This window comes from Peromyscus maniculatus, chromosome X (assembly GCF_049852395.1).
Source record: "Peromyscus maniculatus bairdii isolate BWxNUB_F1_BW_parent chromosome X, HU_Pman_BW_mat_3.1, whole genome shotgun sequence".
NCBI lineage: Eukaryota > Metazoa > Chordata > Mammalia > Rodentia > Cricetidae > Peromyscus > Peromyscus maniculatus.
Genome location: NC_134875.1, coordinates 119,700,963 through 119,718,416, shown reverse-complemented (window position 1 = coordinate 119,718,416; position 17,454 = coordinate 119,700,963). Strand labels below are relative to the sequence as shown.

Here is a 17,454-nt window from a genome sequence, read left to right as displayed (position 1 = left end):
AGCCTTCCAGAGCAATTGAGTATAGGTGGCTCAAAGGGTGAGGCCTAGAGGCCACTGCAGAAGAGTGTAACTAGGTAATTAAGACCTTTCCATATCATTATCATGGCTATCTGTTCAGGTGTACCCTGAGGACAAGCTGTGAGCATCTATTGGGGCCAAGCAAGGGGTTGAATCAAGGAGATCAATGAACAGATGAGGCAGGATTTATATAGGCCAAACTCAGCCTTGATGGCTATGCGGGGGTGGGAGTGAGTACACAGAGTCCAGTTGGCCCAAATAGACATGAAAATCATGTAACCATAGCAAGGCATTAGCAAGTTGTATGCATTTATGCACTTTCCAGAAATGATATAGGTACTCAGTATAAGTACCTTCACCTAGTGTTCCCATGAGTTGGATTCTATACTAGATAATGGAATAAAATGACTTGTAAACATAACCCAGGAATAGTTCACAATGGTCATGCAGTCTGGTAGGAGAGAGACATTAGGTCCAATGGGTATACAAGTTAAGTGGCTAAATCAGTAGCTTGGGCAGCATTGAAAGAAACCTATGGGTACTGTAGAGCATATCCTAAGGCACTGACTGAAGATTAACACTGAGAAAGAATTATGAGCTAGTACCATATGAACTGAGAGACAGAGGGGACCTAATATGCATTGGCAAACTCCCAGAGTGTACACACAGAGAACCTGTAGGAGTAAATGGCTGCAAAAGACAAGAACTAGTTACTGCTGGCTTTGTCAGAGCTGACCTCTGTTCTGGGCTTTCTTGCTCAGAACCTGGGTAGGGGAACCTGACTGGCATGATGGCAAGGGTAGGAAGTAAATAAGACCAGACAGGAGGACAAGTCCTTCTGTTTCCCAGAGAGTTCCTCAGGCTACCAGGAGACTGAGCTTTTGTTGGTTTTGATCTACAATTGTCCGCAGGGGAACAAGCAATATACCACATTCCTTTTTTATTCCCTTACTAGCCCAGAAGAAGGGAATAGAATGTGTAGCTATTCTCCAAGACTAACACACAGCATTCTATACACTCTTGTATCCTCTCATTACTCTTTTTTTGCTTTAAAAATTTCATATTTTAATTTATTCTTAAAGAATTTCATATGTATAAAATCCTACAATGTACTTTGATCCTTTGATCCTATTTACCCCAACTGCCCCCAGCTCCTTCTGGATCCACACACCTCCTCATCCCCTCACAACATCTTCTTCACTTTTTTTTTTTTTTTGGTTTTTCAAGACAGGGTTTCTCTGTGTAGCTTTGCGCCTTTCCTGGAACTCACTCGGTAGTCCAGGCTGGCCTCGAACTCACAGAGATCCGCCTGCCTCTGCCTCCCGAGTGCTGGGATTAAAGGCGTGCGCCACCACCGCCCGGCCATCTTCTTCACTTTTAATAACTCACTGTGTCCAATTTGTGCTGCTACTATACCATTGGGTGTGGGTCCATCCATTGGATTGAGATTGACCCACCAAAGGCTACAATCTTAAAGAAATCTGACTTTCTCACCTTAGAAGCCACAAAACTGACAATAGCTCCTCAAGTAGGGGTGGAGACTCTATGCTAGAATGTTGAGTGGCTTAGTCTTCTGCAGGTAAACACAGCTGCTGTGAGTTCATGAGTACATGGTCCTGTTATGTCTAGAAGACACTGTTTTGTCCAAGCCCTCACCAAATTCTGGCCCTTACAATTTTTCTGCCCCCTTTTCCACAGTAGTCCCCCAGCCTTTCCAGGAAGTAGGGTGATATAGATGCTCCCATTTGTGGCTGAACAGCCCCCTTACACTTCTTCTCCGCATTGAGACCAGTTGTGAGTTTCTGTGTTAACCAACATCAACTGCACAAAGAAATTATCTGATGAGGTCAGAAAGCTGCACTAATTGACAGGAAGATAGAAAATTAGAGTCCAATTTGTTACTCTGTTCACAGTGCCAATGTTTCAGCAAATGGATGTCTCTGTGTCTTAGTTTCCTCCCCACAGTACTCAGAAACTAGCATTACCCCAAATGAAATGTATAAAGTGAAGATGTCACATTCCAGTGATTTGGCCTTTACAACTGACATTAATTACCAGGGAGAAACAGACCAAGTATAGGCTCCACTGAAGTTAGAACAATCAGCCTCTGTAAATTATTCATACCATATTTTTCTTTACAGTAAATTGAGAGAGAAATAAAAAAGTGAAAAAAATGGTTTGTAGATTACAATTTCGCAATAGAATGTGTTTTTTGTGCTACTTTTTTTTTTACAAATCAATAGAGTAAAGCATTTAAATATGGCCTATTATCTACAAACAACCCAATATGTAATAAAAGCTGTAAATTAGCATCACATTTACCAAAAAGTGCAATAAATTTGGACCTAATTTAAACACTTTCTCTCTCTTATCCCTCCCCTCCTTCTTCTTTCTCACCCGCCCCAACCCACCAGAGCCACCAGAAAATAGAACCAAGAAAGCATGGCCCCAAATCTTCATTCTGATTTGGAGACTGTCGAATTAAAATAAACTTATTTTGAGAATTGATTCATAGTGTGTGTTAACAAACAGGTAATTGAAATTCTGCTAGCTTGTTTCCAAATGAGGTCTGGGAAATACTGTTTTAAATGGTAAGTTGTATCACTTAAATATATCAGACTTCCTTTGTTATCTGAGTTGATTTAAATTTCAACTCATTTTGGACTTCAGCGTGATCCCATCTCAAACCAAATAGGAAAAGTCAGAATGAAAGTTATGTAGTATAAAACAGAAAACAGAGTCATACACTGTGGAAAGAGCTATAGGTATGTATAAAAGTCCATATTGACTAAGATCCATGCCTGGGTTATTCTGGGGAGACTTCACTGGGTGTTTAATCTGAATTTGGAAAGATAGCAGGAATTTGATAGTTGTGGAGAAATTAGTGTGGTCACTGGAAATTTTATTAGAATTTCATCACTGTATTGAAATAGCTGAGACAGATAGCATTACAAAGAGAAAAGATTTATTTAGCTCCCCATTTTGGAGGATTTAGGGCACAGGGCTCGCATTAGCACAGTTCTATTGAGGATCTCCCAATAAATGGTAGATGGCATTGGCAGGAGCTTATGTTAGAGTAATGGGTCACATTTTGGGCCAGGAAGGAGAGAGAGCAGGAGGTGTCAGCCTTGCTCATGTAACAACTGGCTTCCCAGAAGTTGTGGGATCTCATGAGAACCACCAAAGAGCCCCACAGTGTCTTCTGAGGGTGACACTTAAGGACTACCTAATGCTCCTTACCTCTCAATTCTCTTAACACTACCACCCTGGAGCTCAAACCTGCAAGCAGTGTGGACCTTGGGATGATACTTGAGTCACACCTGGACATTCTTCTTGTAGAAAAGTTCCCCAATATGTATGATATCTGATAGGTTCAACAAACATTTTGATGTGAGCTGTGACTAGAGATTGGAATTGGAGGATGAAGGCAAGTTCAAACAGAACAAATTATTCAGTATGGACTTACTTATAGGTAATGTTCTGAATCAATGCAGACATCTTGTCTTCATTCCCTATTCTATGCAAATATACACAATATTTTATAAATGATATATACATATGTACATGTAAGCACATATAATTATCTGTATGTATGTATATATGTATGTATGTATGTATGTATCTATCTCTCTATCTATCTATCTTTCTAATTATCTTTCTACTCTTCCTCTGTCTTTAAGACTAAATGAGTATGTTTAAAGTTTTTAAGTTAGCATGCCAAACAATGGGTTTCATAACATATTTCCATACATATATGTGTATGTTATTATACTTTGTTCTCATTTTCTTCTCCCTTACTGACCTACTTAGTGCCCTCTGCTCCCCTCTGGCTGGTTTCTTTCCTCATCCCAATTCATTGCCCTTTCAACTTTCATGCCAAATCAATTCCATTACTATTTCTTTTTCCCCCTCCCTTAAGGTCTCTTCCTCCCCTCCAAGATCTTCTTTCTGGTTTCCCAACCTACACACACACATGCACATGTATACACATGTACACACACACACACACACACACACACACACACACACACACACAAAATTTTAAGTCTGTCTAATTCCATTCAACACAGTTATCTCCACTTCTATCCAACATCCTGAAAATGGCATGATTTTACATTTGTCTATGGCTACATAAAGTTCTCTCATGTCTGTGTACCACATTGTCTTTATCCTCTCATCTGTTGGTGACCGTCTAGGATGGTTCCATTCTCTTACAATTGTGAATAATACATGTGTAAACATGGATGTGCAGGTCTCTCTGTGGGAAGACTTAGAGTCCTTCAATATCCTCATGCATGCTATAACTGGCTCACATGCTTATTTTATTTCTTTCAGAAACTTTCATACTGATTTTTAATACTGGGTGCTCACGTTTATATTCTCACCTATAGTAAATAAGGGTTCCCCTTCCTCTGCATCTTCATCAGCATTTGTTTCCTTATGATTGTTTCTTTTATCTGTTTGTTTTTTGGCAAGCTTTTGTATATGTATGTATTGTTTATTGAACATAGTTTCTCTCCTTTCCCTATTATCTCATTGTTTTTCTTGACAATATCCTTAAAGGAGGTATTCTCAACTGGCCTAAACTTTTGCATGTAAAAGAATTTTCCGCCGGGCGGTGGTGGCGCACGCCTTTAATCCCAGCACTCGGGAGGCAGAGCCAGGCGGATCTCTGTGAGTTCGAGGCCAGCCTGGGCTACCAAGTGAGCTCCAGGAAAGGCGCAAAGCTACACAGAGAAACCCTGTCTCGAAAAACCAAAAAAAAAAAAAAAAAAAAAAAAAGAATTTTCCAGTATTGAGCAACTTTTTTGCATGCCTCAAAACTTTTCAAAGAAAAAGAAGAAGGAAAAAACAAACAAACAAAAACAAACCTCTCTATTCTCTTCAATAATAAAAACAATCCACGCAGCAACAAGTCCAGAGGGTATTTGCTTCCAATCGTTTCCTTCATTTAAAAATTTCAAACTGAGAAAGCAAATGAAAAGGGTAACAAAAAGCACAAGCCAAAGCAGTTGGAAGTTATTCTGGCTCTTTCATCTAGATTGTTCATAGGATAAGGCTGCTCCCCTCTGTCCTTGGCCTTGGCCAGATGGAGCAAGTGCAAAGGCAGGGCTGCCTGGAGCTGCATGAAGGCGTCCAGAGCAGTGCCTCTTCAGGCTCCAGGTCCTGTGCTCGGGGAAATCACCTCCCCGAAAAACAGAGACTGGAAGTTGCTAGAGAAATGTTCTAAGTGGTCTGAAGCATGGAAAATACATTGCCTAGGAACAAAAAAAGATCGTGGAAAACAATAGGCTATAATTATATCCATTAAAGTTTCTAAAACTATTAGAGGCCAGCCTTTCTTCCTCACACATATTCTTAGCATGTGCTTCTTGACTGCTTTACAGTATAATCCCGAACACATTTGTAACTCTGAATGCTTCTGTTGTTTTCAGTGACATGGTCTCCTATGTTGTCCCTAGGAGTCGTATTGATTAATTAGCACACTGGCATAGAAAGTTTGGGGATTTATTGCTCCATGGCAGGGTGTTTGTTTACCATCTGCAAAGTCCTTCTATCTCTAGTGCCACAACAAACAATAAGCCATGAATCTCATTCCCATGGTCAGGTGGGATATTTCCTCTCTAAGAAATCATGCAGCTGTTATTAGATAAAGAACGAAGAAAAAGATTGTTTACCTTTTCATCTTAGCTATTAGGCCATTTCTGGTCATGCTTTCTACTAAATTGTCATGTACTGGCCATCTTCAACTTCAGTTTTGTTTTAAAACTCCCCCACTCCCTTCTCCATTGGAATAGATGTCCCCAATTAACCATTGTCCATGAAACAAAATTTCTTAACTCCTGTATTGTTTGTTTTTCTTTTATTTAATCAAAGATGTTTTTATTTGTGTGTGCGTGTGTCTTTCTGTGTGTGTAGGTGTGATCATGCTGTGACCATACATGTGGAGGTCGGAGGACAACTTTTGGCCTTGGTTCTCCTCTTCTACCTTGTTTTGAGGCAGGGTCTCTTAGTTCTCTCACTCTGCAGCATACTCCAGGCTTGCCGATCAGTGATTCTCTCCTGTCTCCATCTTCTGTCTTACTGTAGGAGCGCTGGAATTTGCAGATGTTTGTGGGCACAGGCAGCTGTGGTGGTGAAGCCTGCACAGCAAGTGCTTTTCCCCACTGAGCCATCTCCACAGCTGCTGTTTTCTTGTTGTTGTTGTTGTTGTTTTAGTCTGAGTATGGTCATCCTTCAGCATCAGTGGGGCATTTCTTCTAGGCCTCCCTCAAACATACCAAAGCCCATGGATTCTGAAGTGGCCGCTGTTCATGGTGTATTCTAAAGCCGTGTGGTATTTGCGATAGTCCTCTAATATCCTTTAAATAATCTCTAGCTTACTTATAATACCCAATAAAATTTAAATGCTATGTAGATTCTTGCTATCCTCTCATGTTTAGGGAATAATGACAATAAACTTGATATGTGTTCAATGCAGAGGCAGCTATGGAGGGCCTGGCTACACTGCACACAAAGTAGACTCCAGGCAAACAGTGCTTGGGTGAGTTTTAGAGAGATTGGATGGGGGGCTGTGAGAGGGAAGAACTAGGTTTGTCTACATGTTCTCACCTTACAGTCAGTTCAAATTGTGCTTTTGTGATGCTTAAATGTTCGGGGTTTTTTGTAGACATTTTTGATCCCGAGTTGATTAAATCCATAGTTGCAGAACTCTTGGATATAAATGAGATTTCAAAGACTTCCTGTGTGCAAGTTGCTAGAATGTCAGGATAGTAAAGATTGCACCCATTTAATATCTCTTTATTATTTGCCAGAGGCTACCTCTAGAGCTGTACAGCAGTAGTTTCTGAAAAAATTAAATGTGCCACATTTTGCTAAATGTTTGCCTAGTGGCTAACACATGAGTTCCTGGGGACATGTAGGATTCAGGATTTGTTACGAACAGAGTAGACACATATTGCAAATAAAAATACAGCATACAGGCCAAGCGGTGGCGGTGCTTGCCTTTAATCTCAGCACTCAGGAAGCTGAGGCAGGAGGATTTCTGTGAGTTCAAGGCCAGCCTGATCTACAGAAGGAGATACAGGACAGGTACCAAAACTACACAGAGAAACCCTGTTTCGAACAAACAAACAAACAAACAAAAACAGCATACAGGATTAACTTTATTTCTAGGTAAATAATTTTAGTATAGATATGAATCATGCAGAATTTGGGATATAACATACATTTTTAAGGTATGCATGGACCCATAATGTTTATTATTTATCAGACATTCATATTTAGCTGAACATTCTTTTATCAAGCAAACCAAAATATTAAGAAGTGTGGTGTCATATAATAAACATTGAGATCCTTTCCAAGGACTAGATTTACACTTCTTTTTAAAATGTGTTTTTTTTGTGTGTGTGTGTGTGTAGTCATGTCTCCTACGTGTGTGTACACATGCTTGCCTAAGCACACATACATGTGGAAGCTAGAGGTTGGTATCAGACCCGCAATCATTTCTACACATTATTTTTTATTTGGTTCATTTTTTGTTTTTGTTTTTGTTTGAGACAGGGTCTCACTTTGTGCCTCTGGCTGTCCTGGAACTCACTCTGTAGGGCCAGGCTGTCCTGGAACTCAAAGAGATCTTTCTGCCTCTGCTTCCCCAGTTCTGGAATTAAAGTTGTGCACCATTACACCTGGAGTGCACCTGATTTCTCAAGACAGGATCTCTCACTGAACTAGGAGCTCACTGTTTGGGGGAATCTGCCTCTCTGCTACTAGTGTTGAGGTTACAGGCACTCATCCCCGCAGCTTTTATGTGAATGCTGGGGATCCAAACTAAGACCTTATTTTTAAGTAGCAAGCATTTTACCTTCTGGGCCATCTCCCCAACCTTCAGTCCTGCTATTCATGAAATAATTATTTATCCTACTCACCATGTTGTGCTTATCTCAAGCAATCTTTAGTTCCATTGATATTTCCTGAGTTACTGTTTTAAAAATAATTAGCTAATTGGGAGAGGGGAACAAGGTCTTGCTATGTAGGCCAGGATAGCCTTGAACTCACAGTCATCTGACACAGCTGACTTCCCAGTGCTAAGATTATAGGCAAGGAACACCCTGCCTGTGTCAGTGTATTGTTATTTATTAAATATAAATTTCCTGTATTGTGGTTATATTAACAATAGCTACAAAATAATTTCCTAATGTTTGATGTTTGTTAACTTCTGGAACTTGCCAGAAAACTGTCAGTATTACTCTAGTTGTTCTCAATCTCCTCTGAATATTAGCATCACTTGGGATAAAATAAAAATAATATTACCAGGCATGGTGATTCACACCTATAATTCTAGCATGTGCAAGCCTGAATGAGGCAAGGGGATTGTCATGTTACTGGGGCCAATCTGGGCTACATATTGAGTTCCAGGCTAGCCTGGCCTATAGAATCTGACTCTACAAAACAAGCAAAAAAATAAAGAAAAACAAAAAAAGGCAAATCAATATGTAAAAAGATTTTTTTGATTGATTTTTTTTTGTTTTGTTTTTTTAAGACAGTTTTTTTTGTCTTCCCTGGCTGTCCTGGAACTCAATGTATGGGCCAGGCTGGCCTTGGATTTACAGAGATTAGCCTGCCTCTGCCTCCTGAGGGCTGGGATTAAAGACATGCATCACTACCACCTGGCTTGTTTTGTTTTTTAAATTCTGGTGCTCAGGTCACAGGTGAACCTTGCTTCCAATTGCATCAGGACCAGACCTTAGGGGTTTAAATGCATCCAGCATGATTCCATTACAGCAGCTGTGGGGAGACTTTCCAGCCAGGATAATAGGCTGAAACCCTGGTTGAGATGCAGTCCTGTTATTTCCAGGGATCCAACTACAGTGTGTGCCTCTGTGTTCTGCCACAAGCATCTGTTACTGTCCAGTAATGGTGGTAACAGTGTTTGGATATCAGTGCAGCTATAAAAATCAAGTAGGCATGCTGGCTTTTCAACTCAGACAGGGTGCTCCTTTCCTTTTGTTTTATGCTGCCAGAGAGCCAGACTCATTGTCAACCAAGTTTGACATCAATCTTCAAAACAGACTGAGCTCCAGGTTACAAAAATGACATCATTCTATGAAATAAAGGCATCTGTGCTGAAGTAAAGTATGGTGGGACCTTACTGTCTCCCTGGGACTATTTCTCAGAGAGGCAGAGAGTTGATAGGCTGATCCCTGATCATTGGGTGCCACCATATTGGTATGGTTTGGGTATGAAATATCACCCATAGTTTACACGTATAGAGTTTAACCCTTGGTCCCCAGCTAGTGACAGTGTTTCTGGAGGTTGTGGATCCTTTGACATATGGGACCTAGTTGGGAGAAGTAGTAGATTGCTGGAAGTGGACCTTGCTTCTAGTCCTGTGCTCTCTGCTTCCTGATCTACCAAGATGTGAGCAACCAGCGTTACACCCCTGCTACCACAGCTGAAAACTCTTCTTGCTGCCAAGCTTTTTCATGATGAATTTGCCCTCAAACTGTGAGTCACAAACAATCTTTCCTCCCCTAGGTTGCTTAATGTCAGATGTTTGGTCACAGCGATGAGTAACAGAGTTAGATTGCAAGAATTTTAGAGCTGAGAGAACATTTCCACAGCTTCTCTTCAGCAGTTGCCTCACCCGATGATCCTGCAAGTACAGGACAATTTCTTTACATTTTAGTCTTCTCCAGGTGCAGAGTATAAAAACCTTGAATGATTTTGACTTGAACTTGTAAAATCAAGTGCATTATTACAATATGCATGACTTCATGTTTTCACGGGGTGGGCTGCCTCACACACTTTCCTCCGTTGAGTTAGTGGAGTTTTAACTGACTGCTTAGTGAAAAGGAAAAAATTCATTTTGCAGACAGAATATTACATTTCACATGCTTTAACTCGGGTTGTTTAAAAATTCAGATTCTCCTATGACATTTCCTCCCCTCCCCCCTTTTTGCATTTTAATTATTATGGAGCCTTCAAGAGAGAGTTCAGTCATTAAGCAATAATCAGAGGCTGATTGCTTAAACTCTAACAAGTGTTTGCTCTTTAAATACCCCAGTCCCAGATAATAAATGCTGCAAGTTTATCAAAGTAAATGGCATATACTTTCCCTCTGTTTTGATCAAGGTTTGTAACAGCTTCTCCCTGTTGGCTTCATTTTTTTTCTTTTCTTTTCATTTTATTCCTTCCTCCCTGCCTCTCTCCCTCCCCCTTTCTTTCTTTCCTCTTACCTGCTGGTTTCAGTTGTCCCTGGGAGTACCTTTTGTGTCAAGTCTCTCACAGAGAGAAGGAATTAGCCCCCATCTAACAATAGAATAATATTATTTTCCAGCTAACAAAGCAAAAGAAGCCTGTGGGACAAATCATTGTGTAAATAATCCAAACCCAAACTATGTGCACTCCTCCAGGGGAAACAAATCCCCTGTAGGGTAAAAATGAGCCAATTAAATCTGAAGTCATCCACTCACGAGCTGTTTTGTTGTGAGCACCATTTTGCAGACCAGTATCGCTTTATCAGGGAAGAAAATGAAGTCCACAAAGGTGGTAGCCTTTCAAAGGAGGAACAAAGGCTTCTGTGACCATTCTGTCACTCATGTCACATCTGCCAGTTGGCAATCCCTGAAAGGTGCATGACTGTTGCTGGAAGTTGCAGAAGTCATTTGACCTCACGGGGCTAACAAGCTCCTGATGTTCACTTACTTTCCCCTGAATTTTACCAAAACCTTAAGCTCAATTCAGCTTTCTTTATAGCTGTATGGATGCCCAAAGTAAGGGCTCTAGAGATAAATGTACAAGGAAATGATTTGAATTGAATGATGAAGTTATTAATTATTTAATTAGTCTATTTATTTTGGTTTGCTGGCACAGGATCTCATCCTGTAGCCCAGACTGTCTTGGAACGAGGTGTAGCCCAGGCTTGCCCTGAATCCTTGCCAACCCTCCCCTCTTAGCTTCCCAAGTGGTATGAATCAGAATGGATTAGTATTTCAGACCAGCTGAGAGAACATAAAGCTGATTTTTCATCATCTTTATGGAACTTTATTAATTTTTTCTGTTGATAAGCTTAAGAGTTGAGCTACCAATTCATACAGTCACACCATTATCTATACAGTTTTATATTGAAGTCTGTGATTGGAGAGAAATGAGAGCTCTTCTATTGAGCCCCTGAATTAAAATGACGCCATTTTCTTGAAGCCAATGCTATCCATATTTGAACACTCATTGGTTAGCTGGGATTGAGTAACTCCCAGATGTGTCCTGAGCCACATCACTCCTCTGAGCCCTCACTGTCCACCCAGTTTTGCAAGTTCTCCAGTTGGGCGACACCCTAACCTAAGGAGCAAAAGTGTAGGGAGTGGCAAATACATGATAATCTGAATAACTAGTAAAGCATAATGTAAAATGAGGGGAGAATACAATCCAAGAAGAGAAAAGCATCACTACTTTAGAGAAAGATTAAACACAAGAGTACTGAAATAGAGTCAGGAATATAAACAGTGTCACAGGAAGGATGGGCAGATCTCATCTTCATATAGTCATTGACATCTTGAGAGTTGATGGGGCAGAGTTTCCCTTAGGGATGGTATACACATTACTCTGGCAGCTTGAATATCCTGTCACCCCACTGTGTCCCTACATTTCTCCTCTGCTCCTGGTACCTCACTTCATTCTGCTTTGCCATCTACTTAGTACCCCATCTCTGAATGTCCCCATACTGAATCAGTTTCTTTCTAGGCTCACCTTGCTCATTCCCTATGACATCTGTGGCTTGAGTCAGGATCTCCTTCCCTGTCAGTCAGCCAGATGAATGGAAAACATCTGTAAAACAACAGGGTCACTTGTTTATGTTTTGTTGTGAGACAAATTTAGTCATTAATACCTTAGGCAAAACTACTTACCATGTCACAGTGTTTCTAAGTAAAAACTATGGTATGTCATGGTTAGAGTTGCTGCTTAGGGTTTAACCATGCTGGAATCAATGCATTGGCTGGGCCTAGGCTTCCAGGTTCCAGTGCCCAGATGTTCTTCCTTGCTTACCAGTAGGTGACTGATCCAGTTCCTTACACATGTAGGATTAAGGTCTGGATTCAGGTGATGGGTACCCTGTCATCTCCAAGCCAACTACAGTAGACTAAATTCTTCTCATTCTTGACATCACCCTGACTCACTCTTCTGCCTTTTCTTCCTGCATTCCAGAGCTCTGGTGAGGCTGGGTGGTGGTGGCAGTGGCACATGCCTTTAATCCCAGCACTCAGGAGGCAGAGGCAGGCAGATCTCTATGAGTTGAGGCCATCCTGGTCTACAGAGCGAGATCCAGGAAAGGTGCAAAGCTACACAGAGAAACCCTGTCTCAAAAAAAAAAACTGTAGCAGGAATCTTAAAAGTTCTTATTAATAAAATCAAACCTGAGGCCAGTTATTGGGGTGAAAGCTGGAAGATCAGAGAAGCAGAACAAGCCACAGCTACCTCACCTTGTCAGTTCCTCAGCTGATCCTGTTTCCTCAGACTGGAAGCCTTTGAGTCCTCATCCAGAATGGGTCTCAGCTGAACTGTAGCTCAAAAGCCTAAAAGCTTAACCAGCCAAATGTTTCTAGTTTCTGGTCTCCATGCCTTATATATCTTTCTGTTTTTGCCATCACTCCCTGGAATTAAAGGCATGTGTCACCATGCCTGGCTGTTTCTAATATTGCCTTGAACTCACAGAAATTCAGAGGGAATTGTGCCTCTGGAATGCTAGGATTAAAGGCGTGTGCTACCACTACCTATCCTCTATGTTTAATATTGTGGCTGTCCCGTTCTCTGACCCCACATAAGTTTATTAGGGTGCACAATATTTTGGGGAACATAATACCACCACAAAAATCCTAAAAAAAAAAAGAGCTCTGGTGATCACATTAGGGCCACTCAGGTTATCCAGGATAACCTCCTTATGGCAAGGTCAAATGACTGATAATCTAGATTATACCTGAACAGTTGTTTTTTGCCATCTAAGGGAACCAAAGGCAATACACCAGAGTGAGGGTCCTGAGGACCAGTATGGGCACAGCTACAGATGGCCACTCTCAGGGAGAGAGCTGAGTATGCCTTAGGACTCGACCAATCTTAGCTATTCCATAGATCCTTTCTCCAACGCATTTGATTAGATAGGTACCAGCTGTTTTGAAGCATTGGGATGTTTCTGCTGGATGCAACCAGGAATTCTTGTGGAGTCCTCCATTGTCATTTCTTTGGAAAATGAGGGAAAGCATCCTGAGTTATATTGCCTGGAGTACCATCTGGTCTGGGAGGTGTGACCTATTTATTATACATTCCCATATCCCCCAACATGCAGCACTGAGCATGGTCTACCAGAGGCACTTCAGAAATGCTTATATGAGTATAGAGAAATCTATCCGTCCAGAACATCATCCATTTGTGGTTTTTGAGTTGATATTTTTAGTTATTATTTCCTACCAGCTGCCTCTACATTCCTCCAAAATGCTGGAACACATCATCCGATTGTCCCAGCTATCTGTGAGCAATCATAATCACAAAAACCTTGCTTCTCTTCTGAGCGAGCTCAAGGGAACATTTGCCTGAATGTTTTCTACCCTAATCATGGGTGCTAACATATGCATCTGTTTTTCCTTCCCTATAACCACTCATACTTCCCCGGCATATACTAATGGCCTCAAATGTCTGAGCTATGATTAGAAACCCTCTGTGTATACTTAGGTCTTGTGTTGAGTCTAAGACGCTACTAGAATTTATTTTTAATCTGTTGATTTAAAAACTATTTAAAAATCTCTTAATCAGACATTTTTATCTTTCATTGACACTGGTATGAGATTTATGTAACTCAATACTTATTCCTATACTATTAGTTCTCTCTCTCTCTCTCTCTCTCTCTCTCTCTCTCTCTCTCTCTCTCTCTCTCTCCATTTTCCTCCAACTTCCCTCTGTTCTGTACACAGTTTCTTAGTTCATAGAAGGGAAATTGGCTATAGTTTCAAAGAGAAGTTGACAGAAAGTAATTTTAAAAACTGGAGGGAGATGTTGACATTGGAGAGACAGCTCAGTGATTAGGAGCAATGGCTCAACTTCCAGAGGACCCAAGTTGATTCCCAGAACCCACATGATGCTTCATAGCTATCTGTAACTCCAGTTCCAAGGTTTCTGATTTCCTCTTCTGGGCAATGTAGGCACCAGGCATATACATGGTACACAGACATATATGCAGGCAAAACACCCATATATATAAAAATGAAATAAAATTTTAAATTTAAGAATAATTTTATACATATACATATATATTTCATCATATTCATAATCCTGTAATCTTCTCTTTGATGTTGATTGTGGACTAGATTTTTTTCATTAATATCTCTCTGTCTACCAGGAATAATCATAATAGTAAGTTATCTCTTACTGGATATCTCGTAGTTGGATCCAGGAAAACATTAGAGAGTTTCAGGAAGCCTAAGAATTACATGTGGAAGTCTTGGTCATGTGAAATACATTTCCTTTGTCACACATTGTTTATTGGGTTAATTAGCTTTTTCAAATTATAGTTTATTTCTATGATGGTTAGTTTTTTTTATTTTTTAAAACAATTTTTAAAATATATTTTGATGATATTCTTCCCCATCATGAAGTCTTTCCAGATCCCCTCTCTGTTCTGACTCACCCAACTTTAAATGCTATCTCAAGAAAAACAAAAACCCAGTACAACAGCAACAAAAAACGCAAAACCAAGAAAACAAAATAAAACACCATCTCCCAGCCAAGAAAAACCCACCAAGCTGTAACCAAATAAAAAAGCACACACACACACACACACACACACACACACACACACACACACACACACACACACACAGAGAGAGAGGAAAAAAACCTTTGAAATTCATTATATGTTGGTAAAAAATACTCCATTTTCTTACTGGAGAAAACTAATTTTCCTTTCCCAGCAGGTATAAATGACAGTTCATTTGGTATCCTTTACCCTGGTGGCTAGGTTTCCATTCATTCATTCATTCATCCATCCATTCATTCATTCACTTTTTAAAAAATAACAAAATAAAATGTAATAAGACAAAACAAAATAATCAACATTAAAATTGGACAAGACAAACCAGTAGAAGGAAAAGAACCCAAGAGAAGGCACAAGAATCATATAGTCACTAGTTCACACACTCAAAAGTCACCTACAAACACTAAACTGGAAGCTCTTATGCATATGTGCAGGTCTCGGGCATGCTGCTTCAGTGTCTGTGAGTTCACATGAGCTTTGCTCAGTTGATTTAGAGGACCTTGTTTTCTTGGTGCCCTCCATCCCCTCTGGCTCTTACATTCTGCTTCATCTTCCACAGAGTTTCTTGAGCCCTGAGAGAAGGGACTTGATGGAGAAATTCCATTTAGGACTGAGTGTTCCAAAGTCTCTCACTCTCTGCATAATTTCTGGCTGTGAGTTTCTACATTTGTACCATCTGATGCAGGAGGAAGCTTTTCTGATGATGCCTGAACAAGGAACTGATCTATGAGTATAGCAGAATATTGTTAGGAGTCATTTTATCACTCCATTTTTTCTTTATTTAGGCCAGTATTATTTGGTTTTACACTAGGTGCCTGGGCTATCTAGTCTCAGGTTCTTGGTCACCCAAGCAGTATCAGGTATGGGTTCCATCTCATGGAGTGGTTCTTAAGTCAAATCAGGTATTGATTAGGTACTCTCACAAGTTTTGTACCACTATTGTGCTAGCATATCTTGCAGGTAGTACACCATTGTAGATAAAGAGTTTGTGGCAGGCTTGGTTTTTATGTTTCTCTTTTGACATCATGCAAAGTACCTTCCTGTACCAAGGATGCTGGAATGTAAGGGTGGAAGCTCTATGAAAGCACCAGCTTGACTTCTCCATGTTCAGTGAGTTGTGTGGGTGTTGTCTTCAGAAATGGAGCCTTGCCATTAGTTTGTGGAGAGCAACCTATAGTCTTGGCAACATCCTGGGTTGTTTGAGAATTTGCATAGGAACCCTTTGACCAACAAGTCAGTTAGATGTAACACAATCCTGGTACTGCAAGTTCCTACTGTATTAGGTTTCCATACGACCTCTCAAATGGCCCTTAATTTTAGCTTTCTCTCCCTGTATTCTCTCCCACCACCACCACCCCCTTCCTCTCCCTACTTGATCCTCCCATTCCAGCTCCCTTCCATCCATATCTATCTATTCTATTTCATTTTCCTAACAAGATCTATATGATGGTTAGTTTTAATTGTCAGCTTTGCACAATCTAGAATCACATGGCAAGAGAGTCTCACTGAGAGATTGAGTGAGTTGGCCTGAGAGATGTCCTTAGTTATGTTAATTGAGGTGGGAAGCCCCACTCTGAATGTGAACAGCACCATTTCCTATGCTGGGCCTTGAACTGAGCAAAAAGGAGAGAGCCAGCTAAGCACTGGCAAACAAGCACGAGCCTATTCTTGACTCTGCATATGACTAGCTGTTTCAAGTTACTGCCACCTTGAGTTCTCTGCCATGATGAACTGTCACCTGGAATTGTGAGCTACAAACCCCCTTTTCTCCCTTTAAGTAGCTTTTGCTGGAGTGTTTTATCACTCCAACTGGAAGAAGCAGGATGGTTTCATGCATCATTCTCTCATGAGTGTCCAGAGTAAGTTTTCATTCCCTTGAGTATGGTGAGCCAATTGCTTCTTTTAAATGTATGTATGTGTATGTGTGTGTGTGTGTGTGTGTGTGTGTGTGTGTGTGTGTGTGTGTGTGTGTGTATGTGTGTGACACATGTGGATGTCAGAGGACAGTTTTCAGGAGTTGGTTCTCTCTTTCTGTTTGGACCTTAGGGACTCAAGTCTTGAGGTCTGTCATCAAGAATCTTCACTCTGAGTCATCTTGTCAGTCTGACAATGATTTTTTTTTGACCCACAGAAGAAAGCAGAATCTTTGAACCAATTGTGGGGGAATGTTAAGATGGAAGAAACCACCATAACAATGAACTCTTTGCAATTCAATCTACTTCAGAGGAGGAAAAAATGTAAAAGTAACTGTAACAGGAGAGCTGCTTCCCCTTGCTGCTGCAAATAGGTTATTCTAAGCCACTACTATGTTAACCATGTGTATCTGAGTGGCCACATGCTATATTGTTATATAAGATCACGTCCTTTTTGGATAATATGTTTTTATTAAGATTCTACTTAATGTTATATGTCAAAGATGGATGAAAGCCAAGGTCCTGTTTTTCTCAATTTTTTTTCTAATAAAGGATTTTTTTCTAATAAAGAAAGCAGTTCCTCCTCAGCATAAAAATGCCATTCCACAGGACCTTGGCAATCCTTCTCTCAGCCTAAAAAGTCACTGATGGAAAGATGGAAGAGAAACAATGGTAGTCAGCTCACTCCAAGTAGGGTTCCCAATCTTATCCCTGAGAGCAGAT

General features: G+C 40.5%; 1 protein-coding gene across 3 annotated transcripts in view; it reads left to right on the top strand.

The window, feature by feature from the left end:
* The window catches only part of Frmpd4 (FERM and PDZ domain containing 4), a 623,066-nt gene that overhangs the window by 257,339 nt on the left and 348,273 nt on the right, over positions 1 to 17,454 (top strand). The window lies entirely within an intron of this gene.